At 40.0% G+C, this 17,392-nt stretch overlaps 1 long non-coding RNA gene across 4 annotated transcripts; it reads right to left on the bottom strand.

Annotated features, from left to right (window-relative positions):
• Window positions 1–252: 252 nt before the first annotated feature.
• On the bottom strand, window positions 253–17,053 carry LOC115602805. Of its 4 annotated transcripts, none has more exons than XR_003989712.1 (6): window positions 16,694–17,053; window positions 15,237–15,356; window positions 11,798–11,872; window positions 9,119–9,189; window positions 6,148–6,374; window positions 253–6,032 (listed from the first exon to the last, which is right to left on the bottom strand). It is a non-coding gene; the product is annotated as an uncharacterized LOC115602805 (long non-coding RNA). The 4 variants fall into 4 exon arrangements; XR_003989714.1 differs by lacking the exon at window positions 16,694–17,053 and adding an exon at window positions 15,993–16,228; XR_003989709.1 differs by having other exon boundaries at window positions 3,791–6,374; window positions 16,694–16,811.
• Window positions 17,054–17,392: the final 339 nt, after the last annotated feature.

Raw genomic sequence — 17,392 nt, 5'->3', positions numbered from 1 at the left:
TCAGGGTCAACGTTAGGTCTGACTCCAACTGAATATTTTCCTTTTATCATTGGCAATCTTTATTGGTGCACTTTTTCAGACCATTTAGGAAGAGGTGGACCGGCAAAGGTGCCAGTACATATCTCTGTGAGGCAGCATTGTTAAAACTGCCCATTAGTTTCTATACCATTCCTCATCTTGTAACCTTTTACTAATCGACAAAGAATTTTAAGTAACTCAATACTTCATTTTGGTAACAGTCTTTGGTTATGGAGCTTTCTTAAAACTTTTGGGTCGCCCTTTCCTGTGTATCTGTTGACTTCTTCAAAAAACTAGCAAAGCTCTACGACAAAACTACCTTGTACAAAAGCAAAGATCATGGCTATTACACCTATCCATGTTCCTAATAACAATATTCTTTATCACATTCATTGGCATTTTATGTGTTATGGTAGTCAGACTTGGTCCGTTAAGTCCACAATCATCCCTAGAGGCCTTTTTAAAACTAGTGTCGCCTTTGTTACTTTCCATTTCTCTGTTACGAAGGCTAATTTAAGTGGTAGACTATACAACACAATTCGTGGCTCACCAACTTCATTTCTCAGTTTCTCTAGGACTACTGAACGAACAACATGTAATCTGGCAAACTGAATGTTTGTTTAATCATTTCGTTAAAAAAAAATATTTTATTGATATTTCAAATCTGAAATATTCCCTATAAAGAATAACTTTTATGTGGGGATGTTCTTAATCTCCTTGTAATAAGCCTTGCCAATGCAAAGAGTTCATTTGTTTCTTTCTGTGATGTGTCTGTCTTTAAACATCCTCCCCCACCCCCCAGCAAAATTTACACTTGAAAAATAAAAAAAAAAGGTTTTGGCTTTTAGGATTTTAGCCTGTTGCGTTTCAAAATCTTTCTGTTCTGCCTTATAATAGGTCTACATTCAACTTGCCAAAACTGTGCTCTTTTCTGCTTTGCCTGCTTGGATTTCACTTTTTGGAAAACCTCTGTTTATTTCTAGTAACTTCCCTCACTGTTCAGTTGTGTTGGACAATTCATATTCATTTGGGTTAGAATCAGGAAGCAAAGTCTCCGTGTCTCTTTGAATATTTATTTGAATTGTATCTTCATTTGTATGCAATTCTTTTTTAAACAATACTGGACTTTTCTTAATTGTTATTTATTTAATCCTACAAGTATGAGAAACTTGAGTATGATATATACCACTACTGAATGGCTCTTCTACAGTCACTTCTTGTGTGCTAATCTACACTAAATCCAGGGCTCTCCCCCCTCTTCTGGATTCTCTAGCTGCTTTGCTCAAAAAGTAGTTCTTGATGATATCTAAAAATACAGCCTGTGCATGATGGCCTAATGTGGCCTAATGTTAAGTTTAGCCAGTCTATATATAGATAACCAAGAACTCTTGTTATGATCAAGCTTTCAGGTTGTATAGCCTCTCCAGTCTCCCACAGCACTTCACAGTCACTGTCTCCATCCCATCAACTAGTCCAGAGCTCTTAATAGGCTTTTCCTGTTCAGATACAAAACCATTTGTAATTATGTTTTGTGGTTTATTCTGATGAATTAACTTATTTGACTATATTGTCTTTGGTATATACAGTGCCATTTGTCTGCATAGTCCAATCTACCATCTCTGTACCAGCTAGGCAGTAAGCATTCTATCATCTTTGTACAATTTATACACTGACATTTCAGCATTCCTTTGAAAGAAAGAAAAGGGATACACGCAGACCCACTGCCAAAAAGAGGGTGACATACCTGGGGCATTCCTTATGGAATTCATGCTTACCACTCTTTCGAAGAGTCATTAACTTCAAGGCACAATGGAAACAGTGCACTACAAGACACCAATGTACCAAGATACCAAATTAGAACTAGTGTAGGTTCCTTCTCAACAGAGATCAGACAGCAATGGTATAGTTGGAACAACTGCTTGTGGTCATTCAAGATTTCTGTACCAAAAGATGCTGTGTCAGAAAGGGAATGCACTAAGGACCAAAAGGATGCTATGGAAGGATAAAAAGTCCTTTAACCTTTTGCAGACACTTCAGAACTTTGTAATATTTGCATTTAGTTCCTTCTACGAGAAGGAAGAGTCTGCTCTGACTGCTGTGAAGAAGAGAGGGATGCTTCAGGACACAATGCCAGTAGCTGTTGACTTGGGTTTGACAGTTGAGAAGGCCTCTGGGGCTAGCATTTTGTCTGTTGGCTGCAACTCACTTCTTCTTTCCCATTTGTGAGGCCTCTAGCTGGAGCACCTTCTTTCTGCATTAAATATGATGTGACATTAGGCACAGCAGAATCCAACAGCTACACTGCAATATCCAGTGTGTACTTATTATTATTTATTTGTGTTACCATAAATCTTTGGAGGTCTCACCCTGGACCACTTCTCACTATGCTGGGCCATGAGTAAACACAAAACAAAAAGTAGATGTGCTTGAATTCTACATAAAGAGACAACAGAGAACTTACGGCAGAATACAAATGCACAGTACTACTATATATCTGCAATATAACTGTTGTCTAGGTGGACTGTTTCAAGCTTCATCATACATAAAACTTCTAAGAAAATATTTAAAGGAAGATAGTGAACAGTTCTGTTTATGAAGAAGTCAACCAATACGAGAGGCAGCTGAGGAGAAAATATCCAGTGTGGTCTAATTATTTAATGACCGAATGATGAAAGCTGGTATCATATGTTGATCAAAACCAGAGTCAACCTCTTGATACTGAAGAAGTATCAGGTAGAAGTAGTCTTGATGGGCCTTAAAAATAAAGACAGATAGCTTATCTTTATTGCTTTAAAACAAAGGAGGAAATTGAAAATACCAAAGGAGTAAGTTTGGAAACTGATATTTACAGTAGAATAGCACTTTGACTAGATAATGGGCATGGCAAGACTGCATTTGTCAAGGCAAAAGAAAAAGATTTTCTAATAAAGACATGATCCATGGACAACCTAGGTGAAAAATGTAATTGTCTGACAGAGAAGAAAGACCATCCTTAAAGGGCTGGAATAAGGTTCCCAAAACTCAGACATAGCCTAGGTTTGATGACTTAAAACAAATGACAGCATGGTGGTGTCCTTCATAGAGGATGCAAAGAGGTTCTGTGAGGCCCTCAACCAAAATATGAAAAAACCTACTAACAAAAGACCAATAGTTGTAACTGGAAATAAAGAACTGAGGGCACTACTAAGGAAACTTTTCATGCATTAGATCTGCTTAGGAGTGGAAAAGAAGACAGGAGGAGGTATATGAAACACATAAAACATTGTTTTTCCTATAAATACTGCGGAATGAGAAAATTCTTTCATGTCACATTTATTACTAACGTATTACAGCTATCTACACTACCACATTTTGACTTTCAAGGGTTGAAGAAAAACAATGTTTGAGATGTTATAATATAATGGGTGCCTCATTCAACATAAACAAAACATGCTACATCCAGCTTGAAGACAGGACAGTCACGATACAAACCAAGTGCAAACACCAGTAGAGAAAAAGATCTCACCACTTACACTTGAAACAACTAACATGCAGAATGTTCAGGCACGTTCCTTTGCTGTTCCTTCTTAGTGCACAGAATCAGGGCTATCACCTTGGTTTGCCACTAAAAGAAACTTACTCTCTGTTGTTGTAGTTTGGTATTCCAGCTCTTCAAGTATTCCCAAGCCCACACAATGTGTAGCTGCGTAGCAAATGCTCACTCCCTCCAAAACACCAACTCCTTCTCTTGGTATCTGCTTTCTCACTGTTCTAGTTTCAGTCATTTATGGCATGGGTTAAACCAAAGACACAATCAGATCAAGTGCTCAACAATGAGGATAAGCAGCAGTGAGTAGTGGAGAGCTGGTTACAGCAGAAGACAATTCAGAGTTCCTTTTCTTCCAAATAATGTTTGTAGCAGCAGTACTGCTAGGCAGAACAGAGCTGACATTTTCTCTCTCAAAGTACTGGGAAGTTGCCATCACAAGAAAGAGAAGCAGTCACACCTAGGTGATCTGCCTCTCAGTGGTGACAAGTGAAAAAATTGGATACATATGAAATATCCAGGGGATTCCTCATACCCCGCTCACTAGTGTGTCATCTTTCTCCCACTTCTCCTCCGAAACTAGATCTATTCTGAGGCACTTCTTTTGATCTGGTTTGGGGTGGGGCAGGCACACCTAGAGGGTCGTGTTTGGGGTTTTTTTGCCAACAGCTAATCTTCCTCTCCTTTTCTTTTAGTACAAGTAATAATAAATATGCCCAATGGGATTAAAATGTGAAAACAGTAAACCATTAGGTCTAAACATTTTTTAAAACAAAACATGCTGATCAAGATTTTTTTATGCAAAATGAAACATCCAATGTTCTCAAATCTTGATTTCATTTTATATTGCAAAATCTTTAAAGAATCACTGTTCACCTACAAGCTAGAACTTTGAAAATTCCCATCCCCTAACAAACATGAAATCATGTTTTCAGCTATTGAACATGATACATTTCAATAAAGTTCTGTGTTTGAACAAGAAATAAGGCTTCTGCTTAGCACTAATTCTAGTTTTGCATACATAACTCATTGTCCTCGGTTCTTAGTTGTAACTGTCATCTTGAATCCCTGGTTTATACAGGTGATTCACAACTACTCACTGAGTCTTCTTCAAAGCCCATATACTCCCCTTCAACAGGAAAAAAAATTAGCGAAAAACACTTACTGGAAGTTTTAAACTTAAATCCATCACTAATTCAGTGCAATGAGAAATACCAATAGCTACGCATTTAATTCTCCTTTCAGGCATATTTTTGCCATCCATCTTCTGGGGTTTTTTGTTTGTTTTGGTTTTTAAATTGGACTCTCTAGTCTGCTTTTGATCTGAGTTTATGATTTCTTCTTTGGTCTTGCTCTTTCTTCATTATTTTCATCTCATGATGCTCTTATGCCAAGCAAAAAAAAAAAAAAAAAGGGGCAACAAAAAAATCCTATCCTCCTTAATCTTTACTCACCAATTATTATCTGTGTCCTTGCTCCATGGGAAAGAATCTAATCGTCTTTACATATACCTCCTCTAGACCTTTACAGCCCCTTAATAATTATTCACAAATTCAATAACATTTCCAGTTCTTCCATTTTCAGATACTAAGACCCCATTGAAACTGTTCTTGTATTTGAATACCAGAAAGGAAATACAGCATCATAAAAAAGGGCATGGAGTTTATAATACCCCTTTTGTTATACAAGGAAAACACCTACATGTAGCTTTTGCTCATTTGTATGTAAAAATAGGAGTCATAGCAATGACTGTACCCATAGCTACAGGAAAAGAACTTCCTTCTTAATCCAAGCATAGATATTTATAGTTATTTTGGGTGAATCCACTGACATATGATATGGGTAATTATTATTGATTAACCACAAAGTACTTAGATGCAATAAAATATGCAGTTCCTGCCTAAAACTAAAGCTAATCAGCATGCATGATCAAATTCACTCATAATGCCAGCTCAGTTTAGTTTAATTTAACCAAGTTACATTGACACAAGTATAAGTGTATATTTATTAACATTTCAATATTCAACTCAGCAAGACATTTATGTTAGTAAATCCATTTGCAATATCTACACAAATGTTGGTAGTATAAACAGTTTTTATAGATCTATAAATTTCAGAAAGTTTATGGGTGAAAATACAGAGCAAGACAGAGATACACTATTCTGGAAATAAAGAAAATAAATTGAAACTCCCTACCTAACTGCAGTACGGAAGGACTCCAGGTTCACATGGTGAATTACCCGAGAATAATGAAATCCTTAATGGATATATTGTATATATTTTCTAAAAAGAACTGAAGCCAGTTGACGTAAGTCAAACCCCTTGATTCACCTTTTTACCATTGTTAGTTTGTCAACATCAGTAAAGACTAACTATTGAAAAATTCAATCATTTCAATGTACTTACAGCTGAATTTTCTCATCATGTGACCAACTATCCACAAAGCCTCAGTGCCATTAAGAAGTTTTGAGGAATATAGTATTTGGTACTGCCAAAAAAAAAATAATTAAAAGAATGCATGTAAATGATATTCATCTTCTAATCAGAAACGTTTTATGATTATTTCATGTCTAAAGTACATTTGGGGGAAAAGCAGGACTTACATTATCCCAAAAGGCAGGTTCCAGCACAATCAATGATACACTGACAGAATTCACAGTAAGGAGTCACAGTAGAGTCCTGATCTTGCAACTGAACTTTCACAAAAAGAACCCTGCACTATTGCAGAATCTCCTGAATTTCAATAGGGCCCTACCCACACATAATCAATTACAGAGTCCGCCTATGTGGGAGCAACAACAGCGAGAACAGGACCTGTTCCTCCACACACCTGCAAAAATATCAGGATAAAAAGAAGAAAGAAATTAGCAACATGCAGCAAAACCTATTGATAGCCTGTTTTATTACAGCATTTAGCACATAATAAAGAAGCTCCATGCATCTTTAAGTTGCATATTATTTATAGGAATTTCTAGCTCCTTCTTTAAAGAATGTTGGCTTAAAATTGCTTATGGTTTCACATGTAGTGACAGCACATTATGGGAGCATCTACTGATATGTATCTGAAACATACATTTTTAATCATTTTCTAAAAATTTCTTATCCTAGTTTCTTTGGTCTATGATGCATATCACTTTTTAGTGCTTAAGCCTTCTTAAAATCTGTCCAACCACACTCATTTGGGGATGTAGCATAGGCCTGTGAATTTGAAGCATTCATGATTGTGAAAGTATCTGACCACATACAGCAGCATCCAAGACTAAGGTCGTCAAAAATACATGATAAAAAGTAGTTTAGTATTAGTCATTTTTAGACTAAAAAGGATCAGCTTTTTTAAACAGAAAATCCTTATGTAAATCAACCATAATTAATGATTTGCTAAGTTTAAGCTCTTAGTAAGCACCATTTAAAACACAGGCAGCATACAACATAATGTTAACAAGAATATACCATCACTTTGCTGTTCACACAAAACTGAATCATAATCTGACCTTACTGTTCTTATTAAAAACACATCTGTGTTGATCTTTAAAAGGAAAATATTATAACCTACAATGTTTTTACATATTATAAGCCATTTAAAAACAGGTTAGCCATAGGTTCCATGAAATAATATTTAACTGGTGACATTATGCAAGAGGACTGGTGATAAAGGTTATAAGAACAACCACCAGATCCCAGAAACATGCAGAAGATATTTCTTCATCCCTTCAATAAGATAGCATTAGGGAAACATAAAAAATGAAAATGCTGGACTAAATGAAAGGATTTGAGAATCAGAAGAAACAAAAGTTCCATATAAATGGAATGCAGTCTTTTTTTTTTTTTTTCTTTAATGAACAGTTGTTCTCTTACTGGCTTTGATTTCATGAAAACATAGACAAGTAAATAAGTGGAAAATGGAGAAAATAGTATCACAGTTTTTCGTTCCTTGCTGCCAGGTTGATGGTTTTCAACTGGGCAGGAGGACAAACAGAAAAATTTAAAATAGACATTTCAGGCTTTATGACAAATTTCAAGGCAGTTGTCTTACAATATTGAATTGGAAGTGTTTCTTCTCATGTTACTGCTTTTAAATTTTATGTTTCATATGCATGACTCTTAGGCTTCTGTTATTCTGAGAAATTCAACTGTTTCTAAAGAACAGTGCTACATTCTATTTAAAAAGCGTTATACCTTGGCCCCTGTCTAACATTACACAAAAAATTTAAAAGTATCAGACATCTGCCAAGTTAGTGCTGCCCACCTAAGCCTGCAAAGTGAACAAACCAGTGCCTCTGGCAAGTGTAATCTGCCCACTTCTCACTGGCTGAAAAGAATAGGCAGACCATACCCTTCAGGACAATCCTGGTGCCTATAGTCATGCAGCTACAGATATAGCATTTCACAAGTTGCAATGCAACGTGGTAACATCATGCAGCCAGATCCTAATATTGCTTTCTGTCCCTGTGCCTAGCTCCACGTCTTTCTTCACAAAGGAAGTTAATTGGAATACAATGCATGTTTCCTGCACTGCTACAAAAGTGTAGGTTGTAGGATGGGTCAGGGACACATAGCTGTACTCTACATAACAGTTTCTGGGGAGAGCTGAAAACAGTTTTACAATTTTGACAGCCTAAGGAATAGCTCAGAGCTGACATCTAAACAGTCAAAGAAATTAAATACTGAAGCTGTCTCAACAGTTCCCTTCTCTGACGTGGATAGGAAAAACATGCATCTAATCCAGGTATAGAAACTACCATAAAATGGAATGATTCACAAGTAGTTTGGGAGACTAGAAGGCCCTGGCAAAAACAAATTGGGTTGGGTTTGGGTTTTTTTTTCATGACTAGCAGACGTAACAAAGTCTAGTTACCTATCAGTGTGCTTGTATGTGCTACCAACACACTTGTGCAGTAATCCCAGGCTGACACTACCCTGGCTGGCTTCCCATCCCCTTCTAAACAGATTTCCCTAAATTCCTGCAGAAAACACCAGCTTCTGAGTTCTAGAGAACAAGAGGCAGCTCACGCTGTGGCTAGGTCTGAGCTTCACATGTGTTGACTGGCAGACCAACCAAGCATGCTGACTGGCAAGTCAATAGGTTGAACAGAACAGAAAATTTTTGAGTCCATGCTGCAGCTTTTTCTACCCCAGGGGCACTAATTTGAGTCCTTTCTCCCAGCTGCTAAGTTTCACTCAAATTATAGAAACTTGACTTTGTGACCTCTTTATCAAATGCAGCTGAAATGAAGCAGTGGATTCAAAAGTTATTAGGAGACAACACAATCCTATATATCTTGGTTTGTTCAGAAACTGGGCATGAAAAAACTGTAGCATGATCACTGTGAAAATAACTAATGAATTTTATGTCACTTATGTTTTCATTCAGGAGTTACACCACAAACTCAGCTCTAACAGAACACAGATTTTTACATGGTGATAGCATACATGAATCCAGAGAATGTAGAGACTGTTTAAAAAAAAAAAACTGACTTTGTTTTGCCACTGTGAACAGGACCCTAAACATATGTTGCTTCATAAAGGTGAAAATTTAACATAAATAAAATTTAATATATATTTTTTTGAACTTACCAAGACTGTAGTTGACCGCCCTTCATGGAGATCCCTGCTTCTCTTGCAATTCCATGCTGTCTCTCGTAAGGCTTAAGAGAAGTTCAGTGATACATAGTTCAGTAAAACAACAGTGACATTAAGTGTAATGAATCTATTCAGTATACCTGGACTTTTCTTATGAGGTTTTTGGTTGGTGGTTTTTTTTGGGGGGTGGTGTTGGTTTGGGGTTTTTTTTGGGTTTTGGGGGGTTTTTTAATAACTGATTTTTAAAGAATTACCTTAAAATCTTGAACCTGCTGCCTGGATCCAGATTCTGATATCTCAATTTAAGGAATCATTTTTAATAATATGCAAGTCCCAGATAATTTTTTTCTTTTTCCACAAATAACATCTACAGTGCTCTGCATACCCTTTCTATTGACCAAGCCCTGAATTTTGACTTGTGTGTTTCTCACCAAAAAGGCATAGTTGAAATCAGAGGGGTTTATTTGTTGTTGAATTCCAGGAACTGATGAAAGAAGGAAGTAAAATGAAAAAAATATAGTTACCTCTCCAAAACTCCAGTAAAAAGAAGAGAGACAAAGAATAATCAGTATGAAAAAGTTAATAGAAAACTGGACGTTAGAGGAAAGGTTAGCAGGAAACAATGAGTATAAGAGTAGTCATGGAAGTGAACACGATTTAACCAAAAAGGGGGTGGAATAAAAGAAACAAAATTATCTTTTTAGCAGAACAATGAGAATGGGCTTTTCAAAACGGTTTGACATTGGCCTATCTCTTCCTCTACTGAAGTAAAAGACTCACATCAATTCCAAAAATGCTTTAGGAAAACCTTTAAGCCACTTAACTTGAACCATGTAACTGTAAGCACATAGATTATCTAAACTCTGCTGAGCTAAACAATCAAAGAAGTGCTTAAATTTGAAAATAAATTTAAATCATTTTGTAATCATTCACTAGGTCTGTAGTATCGAGCACGCACTCAAATCTCAGCCCAAACTCCTTACCCTGCTAATGTGCAGGCTCACACTTCGGCACCAGTCTGGATCCAGCCTACTGGCTATCAGATAGGCAAAGTGAAGTACAAGACACAAGGGACTAATGTGAATTCAAACTTTTCTCTCAAAAGCCATAGTCATGCAAGTATTGTGACTTAAGTACAAGATTGATTGATGAAGCAGAATGTAAACAGTTAAATGCTTAAAGTTAATTCAAGAACCAGGTCTCAAAAAGAAAACTAAAGGAAAAATGGCTGTGAAAGAAAAAAGAAACAGATTGTTGAATCTGTATTAAAAATAAATGACCTCTGGGTTATATCTCAATGCACTCTGCCTGAAAACTACTGCTTCTTTCTGGCTTAAGTATTGAATCTTATTTTTAATACATGAAATGGTAAATAGCCTTGGCAAAGGTTAAATTAGTTCAGCGGTTGATAACAGTACTAAAGTAAGTCTTAACACAGGGTGTAGTTCAGTTATTGGTATAAAGGGCTCACCATCTGTCCTGCCTATTTAAACACACTTGCACTTCCAAGCCCAGTTTGGTCAATAGCTGGTAGAGAGTTAATATCCCCTATTCCAATCTCTATGGTAACAGCCGTAGAGATAGGAGAAAATGTGGAAATCATAAACCACTAGTAGGGTTCTGTCCCTTTTACTCCTTACTCTACAACACAGTTACTATAGGAAAACAGAAATTGAGCCGCTTTTTGAGATACCAAAAAAGGTCTGGGGCATCTCTCAGTATTCTGCTATCATTGTGATTTGTCTCCCAAACTATACGTCATTCTGTGCACCATTATTTTAAGCTGTCACTTACCTAAATGAATAGGAAGCTAACACCAACACTCAACACCTATATTCTTACATACACAACCCTCTGCTACCGATATTCCAACCTTTACCTATAGCTGTAAAAATAGGAAACTCCCTGGTTTTAAGATGTATGCTTAACAAATCCATCCATACAGGAACTGTTACTTAATGAACAGCGCTAGAGTAAGATTAAAAACTTGATTAAGGCAGTGAGTTAGAAAGAGAATTGGTTCATCTACAGATTCAGTCACCTTTTCATGAAATAGTTAAATAAAATTATTACCCGTTCTTCCCAGGATAATTATGAGCAGCACTAAAATTTTATAAATGTTTTGAAGCTTGGATTTCAAAATTTGCCAGAAATTGGGAAACTAGAGAAGCAAATGAACAACTTCCATCAAGCTATCTTAAAAGAAATAAATCAAACAGCATAAAGGCAAAAAATTAGTACAAGCTAAAGCATTTCCAGATCCCTTACTCCTGCATTCATTTCAGCAGTATTTCATTTAAATGCAGGCAAAGTCTAAGCTTCAATCTTTCAAACAATTCCATATATCTGAACTTCGCTCCTCTCAGTGATGCGACTGATAAAACTACACATGTGAACAAAGTTAAGCACACGCACAAGACTAAGATTAAAGCAAGTAATAAAGAAATTAGCTAATGAATTCAGCTTATCACTAACAATTATTTTTGAAAAGCCAAGCACTGCTAAGAAGATAGCAAAGCTTGAGAAATTAACAACTGAAATTCTGGGGGGAGGGGATTAGGTTATGGTCCCAGCAATTACCCTACAAAAATATAACTTCAGTTCTAGAAGAAAAAAGATATAGAGCATCCCCTCAGTAACTTGATGGTCACAACCACCACATGATTTTCTCACCATTTGATGAGTCCTCTTCAGTTCAAGGCTGAAGTTCATGGGTGCTGTAGAGAAGATCACTTGGCAACTGCTCTTCTGTAATTAAACCACGAATAAACAATGGGCTTCAGTTTTTACAGAGACCAAGCCAGCACTTTTCACAACCATTAAATCCACAAAAGTATTAAAACATTTAGAAGTTACAGTTAGGCCATTTTAGCAAAACTTTACCACAGAACCTAAGTTCAATAACAAATCTGCCTGAAATTCTCAGGGATGTGTTCATTATTATGAGTCAGGCCTATAGCTATGTTAGAGTCAACAGTGTAAGATCTGAATGAAATACGGTAAACCCAACCTTTCGACTACACCATTAGTCTTCTTGCTATGTTGAGCATTTTAGAAATTGAAAAAGATTAAACTGTAAGTTGGCTATTGAAAAATCAGGAGATTATTTCCAGTAAGGAAAAAAAAAAAAAAAATCTAGTTTGTTCTGGGTTTTTTTGTTTGGTTTTTTGTTGTTTTTTTCTTTTTCTTTTTTTTTTGAGTTTTTGTGGTGGGTTTTTGTTTGTTTTATTTTAATCTGGAAATTTATAGGAAAATCTAATTAAGCAGATGCAAGTCCTAAGACAGCACACACTTCTTGCAGCCCTAACTGCCTGGAGAAGCATCCCTAAACCAGGTCTATACTGGCAAATTCAGAACTCCGTTTTCAGTGTACAATAGTAAAGGCTGTCCACTTCAGTCCTTTCTAGATTACAACCTCTCTCATTGCTAGCAGAGTGAAATGGCAAAAGTAATGAATTCCAAATTCTATATTTGTCAGGCTACATCAGAAACTGAATGGCTACAGAAGGAAGTAGAAAACTCATACATGAATTGGATGTTCAACTACAGCTATCAGGTTATTAAACTGAAATTTTAAACTTCAACTGATATCAAATGTACACAATAGGTCTGGAGAGAGGCTTAGATGAATCCATAAGAGGGATGTAGAAGGCTGGACAAGCATCAGGGGCAAGGCAGGGCTCAAATTAGAAAAATAAATAGAAAAAAAATTGGAATTTCCACTGGCTGTATGTCCACATGCCATACAAACACAGAATACTAAAATAATATGTAGATGTGCAATTATTGAAAAGATTATTATAAATACTACATGCGTGTGTATCTTGGTGCCCTCCAACTGGTCTAACTTACCTAGGAACTGGACCAGGTGAAGGTAATGGAGTAACATGCAAGTACTCAGGCAAGCCAAAGAACCTAACTAAAAAGTTACATGGTAATGACACAATGCCAGTTTTCATTGCAACAAATTCCTCTAATCCTTACAGTAGTAAAATAAACCTTAAAAACACGAAGCAAGGTAATTTGTAAAGTAATGTGTACCTGCGTCAGAAGACAGCCTCCAGCTTTCTAACCATCCCTGACTAGCTATGAGCTTCCGTGCCATTTCAACATATAAATACCTTGCTTTGGGTTTGCCTCCTCTCAACTGGACCTCAACTTTGGACAATTCAGTATACCCAAGCACAAAGTCTGCTGCATATAGGAAACTCCAAATACAGGAAGCTGGGGGGATGTCATCTTACCAACATGGGTTATTCTAAAAGTCCCTCTCTTCCACTCTATACTGATTTTACCTAGAATTTTAAATTACAAATCCAGAGTCTCAAGATCCACCAGGGCCTAAATCCAGGATTCCTAAAGAAATGCCTACTAGGTCTCTAGACTGGATCCAGTTGTCAACAGTTTCCCTCTTCTGACATAAGAGAACTTGTGCAACAAAGGAGAAAAAGCTATAATTTCCAGAGAAAGAACTTTCTCAGGGCTGGTACAAGCCTGTAGAATAAATGTGCCTAGGAGCTAAGGGCCATCAGAAACCTAACTGCATTTTGCTTGAAGAACAAAACACATTACTTTGACCTTGCCTCACTACCATAAATACATAACACGTATATGGAAGGAAAGACAGATAAAATAAACCGAAAACATTCAGCTGCACATGCTCCTTCCCCTGGCAACAAGAGAACAGGTAATATGACAAATGCTGGTCATGTCACTTATTACAGTATGACGAGGTTCTCTGGCAATATAATGACACTCTCTGAGGAGGAGAATCTGTAACAGGGGACAGGCACGTCTAGAAGGCGCTCAGGTAGTGCTGTAATGAGAACTGTATGAGGAAAGCAGTCCATTATAGGAACTGCAGCTTAACCTCATATTTGCTACCACAGCAGATAAGACTTCCACCATTCTGATGAGCCCACGTTGTCTGGTATGGAAATTTGATCTAAAGAATTGACATCACTTTAGGTGATGCTCAAAATCCCTTTCTCTCCCTTCTGTCCTCAGCTGTGTTGCTGCTGTGACTTTCTGGCTTCACTAGTCACTGAGGAAACAAACTAATGATCCTCTCCCAGATGCTATAGCCAGAGAATGCAATACCCACCTCGTATTACATGGATTTTTAGACTATAGCAATTGCCTTTCTCATTTGTTCTGATACTCAGTTAAATATTTACCCATTCTGATCCTAAATTATTATAATTGCACATTATTTAACTTAAGAAGTATGAATGGAAGATGTAAATCAAAAGTACTACATGAGGTTTATGTTTCGTGCAGTCCTAAGTAATATTGAGAATAATGATGGTGTAGTATCACTATTAGCTTCTTAAGACTGAAATACAAGCGTGTAATAACGAAGAAAACTACTGAAACTACTCAGTATGCTTACACTTAATAACATACATTTCAGTCTGTAGAGGGTGGAGGCCTATGTGCATTAACTATGGAATCTGAGAGCAGGTATTACCTATCAGGGGATGTAAAAATTTCACTTTCATTAAAAATCTCAGTGAAACCTTAGGAATGACATCTGAAAGGACAGTAATGTGATTCATATATGTCCCGCTAAACAGAACTACATACTATCTTCTATATCTTATTCTTACATTGCTGGTGGAAAAATGGGTGAAAAATAGTAACTGGAATTATTTTATGGAAAAACTATACATAATCTAAGTACAGAGAAGTGGCATCAGCAACATCATAATTTTATATTTTTCTTTACTGTTTTCATTGCTATTTCTACTGCAAAGTCCTCTTTTCACAGGCACATAACCTTCAGAAAAAAAATATAAAAAAATTAGAAGACATTTACTACCATTCCTTTCAGTCGGAAGGCACACTTCTTGAAAATTTCACTCAGTAATTATAATAAAATCAGAGAAAAAAATGTAAATGCACTGCAAATCATTTATAGTTCCTCCTTTTTAACAGAAAGGTTTTACGAACTGAAGTGTTGGGTTTTTTCATCTGGCTGATTTTCGCTAAGGAACTTGGTTAAAAAAAATTAGAAATCAGTTTCTTTAGCAATACCAAACATCAAACCTGAGGAAAAAATAGCAACATAAATGTATAGTACTGACATATGTATAGCTATTTGATTACTTACATGTTGCCTTGCACTACTTTTTCAGTAAGGAGCTCCAGAATTACGTATTTTCTGAGTAGCTGTAGTTTTCGTAGCCATGATGGTCTCAGCTTTTTGAGCCCCAAAGCCTGCTGTTTTCAACTGTTTCAGTTAAAAAAAAAAAAAAAAAAAAAAAAAAAAGGAAAAAAAAGGAAAAAAAAAAGAGCAATTACCTCTCCCTTCAAAACTTGTTCTTCTTATATTTTTGTCAGTGAGCTCTAGAAGCGAGCAGTGGAATCAGGAGAAGCATTAGGCCCTGAGCCTGCTAACGTTCGCCTGCATGTAGTCCAACTGAGTTTAAGAGGACTAGCTCGCAGACGTGAAGGGAGGATTTTGAAAGTCAGTGGGAACAGAGCTCCCAAACTCTCATTATGTACTTTTGAAAATCTTCCCCAAAGTCATGGGAACAGCAGCCTGCAGGTCTGAGGCCTTCGGCTGCTTTCCTTTCCCTTTCTAAAAGCCTATCAGATTAAAAAAAAAAAAAAAGAAAAAAAAGAGACCCGCTGAAGTCAGCCGCGCTGAGGAGCCGCTCGCAGTGATGCGCTGGGGCTCCGCCGAGGCAGGGGTCCGCACAGCCCACAGGAACGACTCCTCCAGCAGCCCAAAGTCAAGTGCAAGCAGTGGCTCGGGCGGCACTGCAGCCTGCCTTCCCCCGCGGCTTCCAGCGCCTCGCAACCTCCATCTCGGCTCCCCCATCTGCGAAACGGGGATAGGAGCGCGAACCCAACCCTCAGGTACCTTATCACCAGCCACAACTTGGGGCGGACGGGCTGGGGAGGTGGGAGGACGCGGCGTGAAAATGAAAGTTCACGTTTCCCCCCGAGCACTGCGAGCGGCCGAGGCGGGAGCGCTCTTGCAGTTGAACCTCGGCTCCGGCAAGTTCCTCCGAGAGATATTTATTTTCAAATGACCAGCGTACGGCACTCCGGGCCCTATCTGACCCGAGATGCGCCCGCGCCGCTCCGCACCGCCGGAGCCCGTTCGCAAGCCCGGGCGGGACGGGGAGGGAGCCGGGCGTTAGGGCTGGGGTGTGCGGGGGGGGGGGGGGGGCCGGGTCGGCCGGGGCCGCTGCCGCGGAGCCGGTGCTTTCGAGCGCGCGAGGCGGGCGGGGGAGGGGGAGCGGCGGCTGCTGCCAGGGCGGGATCGGGCCCGCGCGCTGCCTCCGCGCGGTGCGGGCAAGCACCGAGCGCTCCGAACGCTCCGGTTCCGGCGGGGTGCGCGGATGGGGGGGGGGGGGCGGTGCTGCAACCTGAGCGCTGCGGGAGCCGCGGGGGTCCTCGGCGGCGCGGGGGGGTGCGGGGAGCGGGGGGGGGAGGCGCTCTTCATATTTTCCTCAGGTCCTGTGGCGCACATCCCCCTCCCCCCGCCGGCTTCCTCTCCCCACCTTCCCAAAACGCGCTGCCCCCCCCGCTCCCCCCCCCCTCCCCGGGCGCCTTTACCTTGACAAGTCCGCGGGGCTGGCGGAGGTCTCGCTGCCCCTCTCTCTCCCTCACACATCCCTATCGCGCCACCTCTCCCCCCGGGGCCGGGACTCCGGGTGACATTTCCCTCTCCTCCTCCTCCTCCCCCCCCCCCCCCCCTCCTCTCCTCCTCCTCTTCCCCCCCCCCCCCCATTAGTGGCGGTTGGGTTGGTAGCGCGGGAGCGCGCGCTAGCGGGGAGGGCGTGGAGCGCGCGCTGCCTGCGAGCGGAGGGGAAGGAGGCGGGGGGGGGGGGGGGGGCTGAAAGGCGGGGGGGAGGGGCGGCATTGACAGCGAGCGCCGTGTCCGTAGCGCTGCCTCAGCCCGAGCGGCTCTCCCCCCGCGCGCCCCCCCTCCCTTCCCGGCATGCCCCAGGGCAGCGGGGCTGGCGCTAACGAATTTGAATGAAGAGCCCTGCTCTTTCGGCGCCATTTTCGAGTGATGCCCGATCGCATCGCTGCCGCGGGGGAGACGCGGATCGCGGGGCCGACTGCTGCCGCCGCCGCAAGTCACCTCCCTCACCCGCCGTTCCCCCTCCTTCTCTCCCCCTCGCCGCCACCACCGCCGTGCGTTGGAACGGGTGCCGCCACCGGCATAGGCGGTAAGAGTCGGAGGGACCGGGCGCGGCTGGGGCAGAGGGAACTGGGCGGGCGGGCGGGCGGGCGGGGGAAGCCCGTTTT

This window comes from Strigops habroptila, chromosome 2 (genome assembly GCF_004027225.2).
Source record: "Strigops habroptila isolate Jane chromosome 2, bStrHab1.2.pri, whole genome shotgun sequence".
Taxonomy (NCBI): domain Eukaryota; kingdom Metazoa; phylum Chordata; class Aves; order Psittaciformes; family Psittacidae; genus Strigops; species Strigops habroptila.
This window is presented reverse-complemented; position numbering and strand designations above follow the sequence as displayed.